We start from the raw sequence: 5,614 nt of genomic DNA, 5'->3' as shown, positions 1-5,614 counted from the left end.
ATACTGCCTGACTAAAGTTGTCAGCCAACTTGTACTGTTAAAAATTATAGGAAGGACACTAAAGGAAAAAGTCTTTGAAACCGTCAAAATGTTGATGTTGATCATACTGGCGGCCTCCCCCCACAGTGTATTATGATGTTTCCACCAGAATGACCATAGGAAACATTGTATTATGACGTTTCTTTTGGTCAGACCAGCAGAAACTGTGCCACAGCATTGGGCTCGGCTCCCTCAAGGGAGCCGATGTTTCCACCAGAATGACCATTGGAAACATTGTATTATGACGTTTCTTTTGGTCAGACCTGCAGAAACTGTGCCACAGCATTGGGCTCGGCTCCCTCAAGGGAGCCGAGTCCAATGCCGTGGCACATCAGCACCCTCAGAATGTGCAATGTCTACAGTGAGGACAAAGCACATTCCAAGGGCTCTGGCAGGAGGGGCCCTGCACTGCCCATGACATGTGCATGGGCAGTGCAGTGGCCCCCCTGTGGTCCCAGCACAGACTTTCCGCCAGCCTTTTCATGGAGGGGACCTCACCATGAAAAGGCTGTCAGAAAGAGGACTTGTGATCAGCACAGTGGCGCTAAACTCAGCCCCCCTGTGGCTGACCACGACTCCGACTGCCACCACCCCATTGCTAACTATGTTCTTGGCGGTGGTAGAGGTCCAACTACCAGGGTCAGAATCTGGCAGTCGGACCGCCAGGAGTGTGGTGGTCCGATTACCACCACAAGTCTGTAGGTCTTAAGACCACCAGTCTCGACATGAGGCCCTATATTTTTGGTATATTTGCAAGACTTTTGCTTACTTGCTGAGAGAGCAGATCCTATATCAGTCCTCTTGCTTAACTATATTTAGTTTTAGTTTCTACTTACTTTGGAGGTAGACCTCATGTTGATGTTGCAATATGTTGATTCATCATTGAAACATCTATTGCTAATTCCCTAACTAAATACATTTTTCTTTCTGTAGTGATCTTAATTTTTCATAAACCTTTAAGGGTTTGATTTTGAATCTTGTCTTATGAAGTTTTCCTTTATTGGCTCAGACATACCTAATCCTTTGCATCACCCTTCTTAAGTATTTTAATTAGAGCATTGAGAAGTATGTGAAGTTTTGTGGTTCCGATTTTGCCTACCCTACATCCATCCATTTCTTTGTTTGATTTAATGAACAAACATGGAAAATTCATGTAGCCCAATTTTGGTACATGGATGAATTGAAAAAAGTTTGAATTTCACATGATTCTCAAAATCTTTACCCTATCCTACAGTCTTTCAAAGTACATTAGTAGTTTGATGATGATGATCTCTGTGCAAGCAAATGGAATTGCACCATACACATAGCAAGGAAGTGGAACAGCACTGTCTCTTTTTATTAAACAACTATTTGTTATCATGAGCATACAATAAGCAATATTCATGATGAACTAGGAAATTAGGGTTTTATTGTAACTCAAAATAGCAAATAGGTTTTAGGCCATGCCACTAATCTTGCATCAGTGAATTGATACATAATGCATAAAGAGTCATTGTCAGGGATTTTAGGTTCAGATAAACATGAGTCACATCAGAATTAATCTAAAGTAGAAAACAAAAAAAGATGGTTTGCTGATGGGGATGGAAAACTGGAACGGGAGTAATGCACATGGCAGTCAGTCCTAAGTGTGATGCTGAAAGGGCAAAATAAAGTTAAACACTGTTGAAACTTCACAAATACGATTTAAGGCTCACCTTAGCTAAAGGATAAGGACTTCATCTTTGAAAACATCTTAAAAACTCAGGGGTTTCAACAGTTTCTTTACATTCCTACAATTCATTGACAAAATATATATATATATGGTTCAAACTGACACCATAACTCTTAAGTGTTCCAGCACCGGGTCCCACAGCCTTCCAAAAACATCTTCCTGGTCCAGCAGCTGATATATTGCTTTCTCTCAAGTGGACATCTTTACCAACAAATTATGGCTGTGTGGCTTTTCATCCTCTCAGTATGTAGATCCTGGCCATGACAAATGAAGTGACAGTTCATCCCTCCCAATGATCCATCTATACCTTACTAAGACCCGAATTACCAATCACTGGACCCAACGATTACTCTCTGTTAAAGTCATAATTACTAATTATTGACAAAACAGACAAAGGTACTTTCAGAAATGGCTTGGTTTGGGACAGAATCACAGCACATGTAAACTGCCTCAATCAGACAGATTAAAATGTCATTGTTTTGATTTAGGCTTAAACCATACTTAAATAGGTATACCAGGAGCTAGTGCAATTTTGTAGGCTCTTTGAATAACTGAATTTGAGTCTTCTTACTGAGAGGCCTTTGTTATATTCCTGCAGGAGCATTTTGCATTGATCTTCCTTAATGTCTACCAAGAGATTTCTGTTCCGCGGGTAAGGAGAATGAATCGTATCAAACGGTGTAAAATTAGGAGCCACAACTCTGCTTTAAGGTATTTATTTCATGAAACTTATCTATTGATTATGCTGATTTTAGACTGCCTAGCTGACAAATCTTTAGCTGCAGATATTGTCATATCTAAGAGGCTGAAATATGATACATGGACTGCAAGATATGGAAAGGGAGTACTTGACTAGCGTTAATTACATCTCGGACAGTGTCTGTTCCACTAGACTTCCAGCTTAATCAACAGATGAGTCTTCCACCAATCTTCAGTTTGGTGTTGTTCCAAAGAGGCGCATCCTTGTGTAGAAAGCAGCATATGCCAAGTTTGCAGTGAGTGGTGTGCCACATTGACATAATTTCATGTACGATTGCAAGCTATCATCTTGCCAGTTTTGTATAAGATTTGGATTTTCATCCCCCCTGATCCAGTTTGGCTAACTTATCTGGCATTTTGCCTGGAGTGAAGATTGGAGAAGAGGTGAAACATATGCAATAGCTTTTCTGTGCTATAAAAGGCATCCTTTCAAGGTGCTCACAGGGCTGCCACATTTCTTAGAATAATGCATCTATGCATTTTCAATCTATATTTGTACCTGCCCAAAAGTAGGTTTTGACGTGTATATCAATGTTGGTCTGCAGCTTTGCGGTACATGTATCACAGCATTCCAAATACATAGTTAAATCTTAGTGCCTCCACCATCTTGATTATGCTGATTTGACCACATAATGATAAATGTAGGCAGGACCAGTGGGTCATGTTATTCGATCTTAGGTCAAGCAGGGATAACCCTAATTTACAAGCCTATGTTGACTCAAACTTTCAAGTATTGTAGGGTCACTTCAGACATGCAGGGATGCACTGTATTTAACACAATACAATGCACCCCTGTGTGTTCCCTAGCACTGGTTCTAAAATTAGCTGCCTAGCACCAACACAGGAACTCTTGCACCATAGTGCAAGGCTGCCTACATTGTAGGGAATCAGTCAAGCGAAGAAGGTGGAGTATGCCAACAGGTGCTCGCACATCCGCAAAAGGTTTTTCAGCTGTAAGATCAGAAAATAGTCATTTATGTGAACAATATAGTGGTGGGTGCCAGGCTAGCCAAAACACCTGCCACCACAGGTGTGGGAGGGCCACACACTAAGGAGTGGGTGGTTGCCTATATATTATAAGAAGAGTGGCCAGGGCACACCAGTATTGTAGATCCAGATAATGTTCAAGAATTGATTAGAAGTCCGGTCAGATGATGTATAGGAATTTATTATAGATGCAAGTAGGTAGTTGAAGTCTCAATCACAAAGACTGCGTTGTACAAAATGTCCATGTATCCAGAAGAGCCAGATGGTAATAAATGGTCAGAGTTACAATAGGGTAATCAAATGTAACAATAATTCCATACAGAAAAACAGCCAACACGTGTTTCGTCTTCAAGACTTTGTCAAGGCTGTGAAAACATAGATGAACAATACATACAGGTCGGTCAAGTTGAATTGTACAAGGTGTAATAAAACATCTAAATCCTTTGTGAAGAGGTGAAAACGAGAACCCGAGAATATGTGCAATAGTGTTAGGCATCATGCCGTGAATTGTACATGGGGATGCGCATAGTAGATGTGAAGAAAGAAGGAAAGTAAGAGTACCAAAAAGGGTCTCATAAGCAACTGATCAAATCAAGTTAAAAAAGGAAGACAACCAAGTTAACCTAGAGTAGGATATACAAGCAACATCATGTGAGGTAATATTATCATGGATGTGACTCCAAAGTGGGACAAAGTGCACGTGCCTCTTACTGTAGAAAAAAGTAATTCTAGTAGTAAACAAAAAGGGGGATGCGAAATGTGCTGAGATGTGAGTAGGAGTTCAATAGCAAGTGTGAATAAAAAGTAATAAAAAGGTAAGGTACCTTCAGATGTATACAACATATATATAAATACGGTTGGAGCATGTAACAAACTGCTGGTTGTCATGATTCTGTAGGAGAAGTCAAATAGTACTGGAAAGCTGAGTATTGGCCATGATAAGCCTGGGGGATAAACAGCAATAACAACAAATTAGTGCCTGGTGGGTAATGTGCAAGAAAATAAATTGCAATGTTGGTAAGAGTGGTAGTGTAACCATGTACTGGGCATCAGGGGAGAGAAAATTACAAAGCCCTGATATGGAGTATAAATGCAAGTTGTTATTCATTGAAGAGTACATCACTGTGAGTCCAAGCTCGATAAATAGTGTATATGAGCTGGAGCCTGCTTGAAAGAAGCTGTTTACCAAAGAGTTAAGACCGGAAAGGTCTAAGTACCGATATAAATCAATCCTGTCATTAAAATGTTCCGAGAAGCGGAACGAATGAAAAAGTACATAAAGCGCGAGGTAGCGAACGGCGTGTAAGCCGCGGCGCTCCTTGACATTAAGCAGCCGGTATGCAAAATGAAGTCTGTGCAGAGACGCATAGACACGCGCTAGTTTCCCGTAAGGGGGAGCAGACAGTGGAGCAGACCAGCGATGCTGGTAGTACCTTACCTCAAGTTAGTTGGAAAAACACCCGTGCCGGTCGCGTCGGGATTTAGCAGTGTGATCTGCCCACATGCGTGTAAGCACCTTAATAAAGGCTGTGACCGGTTGGGGAGAAAAAAGCGGAAATGGATAAAGGACTTAAAGAAAACGGAGAGCAGCTTCAACAGCCCAAGGTGGGGGCCATCTTAAGACGGAGTGAGCCCCGCACAGGTGTTTTTCCTACTAACTCGAGGTAAGGTAGTACCAGCGTCGCTGGTCTGCTCCACCACCTGCTCCCCCTTACGGGGAACTGGCGTGTGTCTATGCGTCTCTGCACAGACTTCATTTTGCATACCTGCTGCTTAATGTCAAGGAGCGCCGCAGCTTACACGCTGTTCGCTACCTCGCGCTTTATGTACTTTTTCATTTGTTCCGCTTCTCGGAACATTTAATGACAGGATTGATTTATACTGGTATTTAGACCTTTCCGGTCTTGACTCTTTGGTAAACAGCTTCTTTCAAGCAGGCTCCAGCTCATATACACTATTTACCGAGCTTGGAATCACAGTGATGTACTCTTCAATGAATAACAACTGCACTTATACTCCATATCAGGGCTTTGTAATTTTCTCTCCCCTGATGCCCCGTATATGGTTACACTACCACTCTTACCAACATTGCAATTTATTTTCTTGCACATTACCCAC

General features: G+C 41.6%; 1 long non-coding RNA gene across 1 annotated transcript; it reads right to left on the bottom strand.

Moving 5' to 3' along the window:
* Positions 1-3,661: 3,661 nt before the first annotated feature.
* On the bottom strand, positions 3,662-5,048 carry LOC138265732 (uncharacterized). Its single transcript, XR_011199411.1, has 3 exons — positions 4,935-5,048; positions 4,321-4,440; positions 3,662-3,861 (listed from the first exon to the last, which is right to left on the bottom strand). It is a non-coding gene; the product is annotated as an uncharacterized lncRNA (long non-coding RNA).
* Between the last annotated feature and the right edge of the window lie 566 nt (positions 5,049-5,614).

Source organism: Pleurodeles waltl, chromosome 11, assembly GCF_031143425.1.
Source record: "Pleurodeles waltl isolate 20211129_DDA chromosome 11, aPleWal1.hap1.20221129, whole genome shotgun sequence".
Classification (NCBI taxonomy): domain Eukaryota; kingdom Metazoa; phylum Chordata; class Amphibia; order Caudata; family Salamandridae; genus Pleurodeles; species Pleurodeles waltl.
The sequence above is the reverse complement of the archived record's forward strand: the minus strand, read 5'-3'. Positions and strand labels throughout refer to the sequence as shown.